The sequence below is a fragment of the Sinohyriopsis cumingii genome, chromosome 19 (genome assembly GCF_028554795.1).
Source record: "Sinohyriopsis cumingii isolate HCF-2022 chromosome 19, ASM2855479v2, whole genome shotgun sequence".
Taxonomy (NCBI): domain Eukaryota; kingdom Metazoa; phylum Mollusca; class Bivalvia; order Unionida; family Unionidae; genus Sinohyriopsis; species Sinohyriopsis cumingii.
The window spans coordinates 21,010,988-21,019,953 of record NC_142979.1 but is presented as its reverse complement, the minus strand read 5'-3'; the positions used below and the strand labels follow the sequence as shown (position 1 = coordinate 21,019,953).

Here is an 8,966-nt window from a genome sequence, read left to right as displayed (position 1 = left end):
GTGCATCTGATTATAAACACAAAACTGCCAAAGCGATATGAAGGATGACGTAACGTTGCATGAAACTAGTGGCAGTCTCATGAAAGACGTGCATGATTTATCGCAGATGAATAAGAACTTTCCTTGACGTAACAAACATGGGCTGGCCAAACTCTTTCAATTTAAGACATAAAATGACGTAACGAACTTTGATAATGAAATATAGAAATGCGTTATCGAAGGAATGTACAATCTGAGCTGTTCGGAAATTATGTTTTTGACGATAAAGAACGTACAAGGAAATGGATTTACTTTTTTAGATCATACGATCACAATATGTTTAACATCGAAATTAATAATGTAATACTTATTTCGTACTATGTGAAACGTATTTTATTGCATAACGTAAATGTAATGCTAAGGAATCAGATCGTAGGATGTGCGTTTAGATATCAATCATAAAGTGGGTGCTGGATATGAAGGCCTATGTTTGAATAGTAAAGAAAACGTGAGTGCTGGATGGGGGGGGGAAGAATGTAATGAATTGATGTGTGTATGTGCGTGAGCGCGCGTGTGTGTGTGCGTTGGATTGTAGATGCAAAATTTAACATTATCATTCTAGTTTGACCTCATTACCATTTTCAACCCTATAAACAGGTTTAACCTTATGAAAATTTTAGACTACATAATACAATCCATAAGTTCAATATATGAACAATTTCAACAAAGGATTCCCCGCATAACCCCTAAGTGCCTCTCGCACGTTAGCCAATGGCGTTAATTCCCATATACCCTCATATAACTACTGTTATACAATTATAGCAACAGCGCAGGAAAAATGAAACCTAAACAAAATATTTATTTCATGTCAGGGAATCGTAAAATATTAATCATATCGACCTACTACTGAAATGCGAGAATATGTTTTTTGAAGCAAAATCAGCAATTGTCAGGATTTGAGATCGGATATCACTTTCATAGCATGATATAAAGTTATATAGTCATGAACTAAATGCAACAACTTTAAATGTGATTATAGGTCACAGTTACCATTGTTGTATGAGCGGTATGGGTATAGCAATAAGATATATATATATATATATATATATATATATATATATATATATATATATATATATATATATATATATATATATACACTCATCTAGTTTAAGGATTAAAGCATGTATAGCTAAAACATAGAATTCAATGAAAGTCGGTGAAAGGTGAAAGATGGGTCACAATGACATATTTGTAAGATGAATTTGTAGCAACACCCCGATGCATCCTATTGCAGAGTTTCATGATTGCTGGTAAAAGCGTGTTATAATGAACGGTATATATAAAACCCAATGTGGTCATGAACTAAATTTAATAATTTACAATTATTCATTATTCATTGAGATGTATCTTAAATGACCTTATTTTATTTGTAAGGTGGTACAAAGAGAGCTCCATACAATCATCAGATTTGATCATTCTGGCATGAACAGGGCAATAGATTAAATCAAAGAGAATGGAGCATGAAATATGGGTCACCGCGACTAATTTATGACGAAGGTTTCGTTTCATGATGCATAGAGTTACATGTCCTCACTAAGTTTAGTCGTTCATGGTATAACATCCTACTATGAAGCCCACTTCGTCGTTCATGGTATAACAACATCGTACGAAGCCCACTCAAAACTGATTCCTATGGCCTATAAAGAATATCTGACATTCATTACGGGTGTACATATGTATATGCTTCTATCTGCGTGGATGCTTACAACGACAGGACAACAGTTTATCTCTTGTACGAAGAGGTGAAAGGTCTCACAATATTCAAGGCAATAGGCTTCTTGGACATATTATAAACATATATTTTGTGACTTTCTGTGGCATGAAACAATCATAATCATAAAATCGTACCTCTACTCGCTCTCCCACCTCGATATAGTTTACCTCATCACGTTTCACATGTTATCAATCTAGCAAAGCCCCACAAGAAATATATCAAAAGTATCAAGAGATAAAATGTTATTTTTCAACTATAAATTATTTATTATTAACTGTCCATGACCGATAACTTGAGACGGACCATTTAATTTTGTATTGGTGGTGGTGGTGGTGGTGGTGTGTGTGTGTGTGTGTGTGAGAGAGAGAGAGAGAGAAATTTGCTTTCTTCAAAATATTTTTAGATACCACTTCAATCGAAAATGAAACAGTCGGTCCATTATATATGTGAACTGTACATTTAATTCTGTCACTTTCAGTCAGCTTTGTTTATCATCAATACAGGTTGCTTCGATGAGAAGTGATACTTAATGCAAATACAAAAATGTCTACATTAAAGTTCAAATAAAAAAATATTTCCCTGTTCCAACGAAACTATGCTAAATATTGTAATCCGGATATTGCAAGTTAGCAAATATAGTGTCAAGGTATGTGCAGTTACGGTAAACAATCGACCGCAAAATATAGCTAGTAATGATTCGGGAAACCGCATTCGATGCCTAATTGAATTACCTCCCTTAAAATGTATTCTGTAATATTAATACATTAATGTGCAAAACGATGGATGCAAATTGCAATGATACTATTCTAAAGTAATCTCTAATAATCTCTAATAATAATCTAAAGTAACCTCTTATAATATATAATAATAATCTCAAGGGTTCTCTATATTACAGTGTATGGTACATAAAAAATTGCATAAGGCTCAAAACCTTAGCGAATCTAATGTGAATTGTATGTTCAAAAAGCTGCTTTTCGCAACAAAAACAACAACACGTATTTATCAATATATTACGACTGAATATATTATGAATAAACTACAAGAGAAAAATTTTAAGCCACTAGCTTGCTGATTTCAGTATATTTGCGAAGATTTCATTTTGCAAACATATTTTGATTTAATGAGATTTTCCTGTCGTTTTTTTCCTACATCCAAAGGGATATCTTGGGGGTGGGGTGGGGGATTGTTCTTTGGTGTCAAACAGTTTATAATTTATTTTACTATAAACCCTATACTAATCGAATCATATGCATTTTTTATTGTTTTGGGTTGTTGTTCTTGTTGTTGGTTTGCTTTTTATCTGAATTTTCAATCACATTGCGCACAAAAATCAACAGTTATACTCCACACGGTTCGTGGACCAACTGACGATGTAGTTCTCTGCTTGATGTTTTCCCAAATTGTGTAGAAGAGACATTCAGCTTCGCTTTATTTCCTAGGAAATTAGTTTTCAACAATTTCCGTGCAAATAGAATGATTGTCGCCATGTAAGAAATTTCTTTTCATGGCCATGTTCCATGTGCAACGTCTACATCCCCATTACTCACTGTCACTCGTACTTTCCTCTTCAACACATTTATGGCCATTTCTTCTCTTTCCTTCAAAGCCTAATGTTCAATATCGTTAACTCCGCATATCAAAACAGTATGAGTGATGGAATATTGCTCGACCTCTTACAATGTTCTTTTTTTTTTTTAATATCCGCATTTGGTTGTTTTCTTGTTGTTCTTGTGTCTTCTTTTGATTTTCCAGCATTTCCATTTGTTTCTTCATCTTGTCTTTTGCAATTTGTCTTCAAATAATTATCAACTCAGCTGGTTTACTTTTTCATTGTTTAGTTTAATTTCTGAAACGATTCTTTTATTGAAATTTCTTCTTGACTCCTTTCAATGACCGTTTCAGGTTTACCTTGATCACGTTATATCTAGTTCTCTAGTCAGATGATGTGCATCCTTATTAAATCTAATCCTACAGTTGAAACCATTCCGATCTTTATTTCTCATGTATTTTAATGTACTTATTCAGATTGTAGCAGTGATCTAAAAATGACGACTTGACATCTGTATACTACTCTCTACGTGATTTTTTTTTCAAGATCCCTTTGTCTTCATTCTCTGCAAAGTACCTTCCGTAGATATCAAAGTACCTTCCTTGGATATCAAAGTACCTTCCATGGATATCAAAGTACCTTCCTCAGATATCAAAGTACCTTCCCTGGACATCAAAGTACATTCCTTGGATATCAAAGTACCTTACTTAGATATCAAAGTACCTTCCTCACGTATCAAAGTACCTTCCTTAGATATCTAAGTACCTTCCTTAGATATCAAGGTACCTTCCATGGATATCAAAATGCCTTCCTTATATATCAAAGTACCCTCCTTGGATATCAAAGTACCTTCCTTAGATATTAAGGTACCTTCCTTTGATATCAAAGTACCTTCCTTAGATATCCAAGTACCTTCCTTTGATATCAAAGTACCTTCCTTAGATATCAAAGTACCCTCCTTGGATATCAAAGTACCTTCCTTATATATCAAAGTACCTTCCGCAGATATCAAAGTACCTTCCTTGGATATCAAAATACCTTCTTTATATATCAAAGTACCTTCATTGGATATCAAAGTACCTTCCTTGGATATCACAGTACCTTCCTTGGATATCAAAGTACCTTACTTGGATATCAAAGTACCTTCTTTGGATATTGAAGTAGCTTACTTGGATATCAAAGTACCTTCCTTGGATATCAAAGTACCTTCCTTAGATATCAAAATACCTTCCTCACGTATCAAAGTACCTTCTTTAGATATCAAAGTACCTTCCCTGGATATTAAGGTACCTTCCCTCGATATCAAAGTACCTTCCTTGGATATCAAAGTACCCTCCTTGGATATCAAAGTACCCTCCTTTGATATAAAAGTACCTATCTTAGATATCAAAGTACCTTCCTTTGATATCAAAGTACCTTCCTTAGATATCCAACTACCTTCCTTGGATATCAAAGTACCTTCCTTAGATATCAAAGTACCTTCCATTAAAAATTCCTTATATCTGCAAAATGTAAACAAAATACACACTGTACCTTCACCTCAATGTCCCAGTAAAAAAATCTTACATGTATATGTGAGTGTGTGTGTGTGCGTGAGAGAGAAAGAGAGAGAGAGAGAGAGAGGTACGTTCTCTGAAACGGAAAGATGGACTCGGTCGCCCCAAGAGAGAGTTCGAAATGAAATAGAACGATAACGATATTAACTGTTACATTCAAACATATAACAAAAAGTGTTTCGAATCAGGAAACCACTCGAGCAGATAGGGTCATATCTGAGAAACAAACACAAAATAGATATACATGTATGGAATCAATTTGGATACTATTGCGAGTATTAGCACATTCTCGCAGAAAATATTAAATATTTGGTACACTGTAAATATTGTCACATAAGTATAATTTGATGAATTTAAAATTTTTTAGACGAGTGGAAGAAATGTTTAACTTGTTTAATATAAAAGCGGAAATCTAACATTCAGGAGACAATACGTATTAGCTTACAGGTTATCTATAGGATGCAAGTGTAGCCAAAGTTAGTTGTGTTACAAAAGCCCATTCAAGAGAATACAATTACTGATATGTCAAATAACAACAACATTTCCTGCAATGTTTAAGAAAGTGTTGTCGGGTTGGCATGTTGATAACGCCTAAAAGTTGTAAAGAATCAGGCACTCTCCGGATGTTTTGATAACGTTTTAAATGACTTACAGTGTAAGATCGACTTTGTAGACATTTTAACTTAGACTCAGATTGTCTTGATGCTTGCGCGAATAGCAATCAAAGTCTAGGAACACAATTTAAATAAACAAAAAGAAACAAGACACTGAAATTAAAGAATGGTTAAATGCACAGTTTTCATGCGTGTTACAAATAGAAGCAAGTAAACGGTTCCCTACAGAAGATTGCATGATCTACGGCATATAGATTATGTTGCATGCAAGCATTATGACAAATACAGCGATGGATACAATTACGCCTTGGCACTGATAGAGGTTTACTCTAACTAATCCCGAAGGCGAGAATGTACAAACGAAGACACGGAGATGACATGAATGATGCTTTCAGAGAATTCTTCAGACTGCAAAACTTTGGAAATATACATTTTGATTAAGAATATGAGTTTCGCTGATAAAGATAAAATGTCTAATACTTTCCAATTTACTCAAACAGCATATTCAGTTTAAAGGTTTAGCAGAGCCTTAAACCTACAATGTGGAATTATCCCACGCACAACTAAGCCAAACAAGGCATACGATGTAACTCATCACAGATCAATATGCATGACACCAGTTGGTGAGACTGAACAGACGTTTTCAATATTTCTTAAGAAACCCTTCATGTGGAGTTCTATAAAATGTACCATAATAAATGTGGCCAGATACTTCATCACCAGAATACGCTGCGCCAGCAAAGCATCTGTACAGTACACTTTTTATTTTGTTATCGACTATTGCAAATCATTTTCCATCGTCCATAGGAGCTACATCCAGAACATTGCTATCGTATGAGTCATAGTCTTTGTACTAATATCATACTTAGCTTCTACAAGTGAGTCAATGTGTCTAATTGGATTATTAAGTCACGGTGTTCTTTTCTTCTTTATATTTCTTGCCATTTTCATACAACATCTGAAACAGGTTAGGTCGACACATGTAATATGAACTCCATGTCTTCTCGTTTGCTCTTGCGTGAAAACACATTTATAAGGCGAGACGCATGTTTCATACATACATACATACATAAATACATACATACAATACATACATACATACATACATACATACATACAAACATACATGCATACATACATACATACATACATACATACATACATACATACATACATACATACATTGCATACATGCATACTGGCATTGGAAAGGATGGACTGAATCCAACTAAAATATGGTCAAAAATAGTACTACCTGCTATGACGTATGGATGCAACTTACGGTCCAACTTGAGCCAGTCACAAATACATGATCTAGAAGTATGTCAAAGAAAAGCTGCAAGAAGACTTATAGATCTTGATTAGCGCTCTTCTACAGAAACAAGAATTAGCAGTCTTGGACTGTGGTCAGTTGAGGGATATGTAGAAACAATCAAATTAGGTTTCTTCAATAAAATCTGCAGAGCTAATGGTTCACTAGCATGGAAAATTATATTCAACAGAAGAATTCTTGATTTCCTGATACACGAGAGCGAGAGCGTTGGTTTTGTTAAAGCTATATATCGTGTTCTTTTGAAATGCCAGCTTGGCGGTTTTTTTCACCTATATGTGAACAGCCTATATTCTGTCCCGATACCAGTCTGGAGGAGGAATATTGAAACGGCAGTTCACTGCTGCGAAGAATCATTGTGGAGATCTAAACTTGAAATGAAACCTGAACTTTTACATTATGAAAGTGTCCCTACTAATCTTCAACCACTTGTTGTCTCGAAACATGGTAAATGTTTTCCTAATAAAACTTGGACTTTCGCTAACATTGCCTATTTAACTATGTGTTCAGTTTCAACAGAGAATGAAAATAACTGTAAACTCTGCAATAGATTGACTACAGACAGAGTCAAGCATATATTAATATACTGCCACGCCCTAAACGATGAACGTAATACTATGTTTGAAAACATAATAGATGCCATAGACATTCTAGACTAGCACTGGCTTTTATGGTGTGTCACATTAACTAACTTTTATGAAGAGGACGTAGCCTTCAGCAATTTGCATTCATTCACAAAGTTTCATCAATCTTGATATAACAATATGTATACATTCTGCAAAAGACTTAGATAGACGCGAAAACAAAACTTAATCTTTAATATACAACTCCATGTATGTCTGCAGTGTGCTAATTGATAATGATGTCTAGCACTGGCGCATCATTCCGCAGACGTGTAGGTTCACGTCCCACCTAGTCACATCATCCTGACACCATGCCAACCAGTTCTAACCCTAAACCCTTAACGCTGAGAGCCCAACGAGGCGGCTGCTAGTAAAATTGTTATGTCTTTCGTATAACTTGGCCTGGGTTCGAACCCACGACCTCTCGGATGCGAGGCAGACGCTATAACCACTAAGGCCACCGGAGCAGTAATGTATATATTAGTCCCCACAGTCCCACACCCCCAGGGAGTTGGTAATTCGAACCTCATTCAAAAAAACTCTTGCCAACTACAACGGAAGCAAATACAGTTTATTCAGTGATGGTTTATAAATGTTTTTTACTTCGTTAGTAGTACAATATCTCTTCGTGGAGGTGATTTAAAAATGAAACGGGTATCACTGTCATTTATTCGGCAATAAAACTGCATATGTGTCGTTGTGTCATACTTTATTTGTGAAAGCATGTTCTTATTTAACATTAATTAACCGCTCCGGTGGCTTAGTGGTTAGAGCGTCCGCCAGGGATGTTATAGGTCGCGGGTTCGAACCCCAGCCTCATCAATACATATGATAACGTTACTAACAACTGCCTCGCCTTGCGCCAAGCATTTAGAGGTTAGTTTTAGGACTACATTCAAATCACAGACACACACACACACACACACACACACACAACATTATTCATTATGTACTAATGCCAGATCACCTAGGCAAAACATAACTTCGTCTGAAATTTCGCATCCCTTTCCTAACATGTCTAGAAGTAACAGGAGGGAGAAGGCGAATTGGAGCAAGTAAATATCTGGTATAATTTATTTCAATTTTCAATTTCGGCAAAAAGTATTTCTCTGATACATTTATAGCATAGTACAGAAACTGATCGTACATCGTCACTAACATCCACTGATATTTATGTCATTTATTTCTGAATTTTAATTTATGTTAATAATTCATGTCGTATTAATAATCCCTGAAAACCGAATATTCAACATCTTTATATATTCACAATGCGACATGTGTCCGGTGTTTGCTTCATCTATAATGCGTGGTACGACTCTATAGTCTTAAAACAAGTAAAAGAAAAGGGTGAGAAGCTAAACATTTTGAAAAATTTAACAAACATTTTATTTTCCCAGAACAAAGCGTACATGTTAAAAAAGTGATTACGGTATTGCGAATTAAATCCAAAATAATCCTTGAATTACAAACATAAATACCAATGATTAAAGGTCTGAATAAACTTAAAAATGGAAATCCAAATTAAATCTAGTGCTGAA

At 35.0% G+C, this 8,966-nt stretch overlaps 1 pseudogene; it reads right to left on the bottom strand.

Moving 5' to 3' along the window:
* Nucleotides 1-3,846: 3,846 nt before the first annotated feature.
* Nucleotides 3,847-4,791, bottom strand: LOC149775252 (uncharacterized; annotated as a pseudogene).
* Between the last annotated feature and the right edge of the window lie 4,175 nt (nt 4,792-8,966).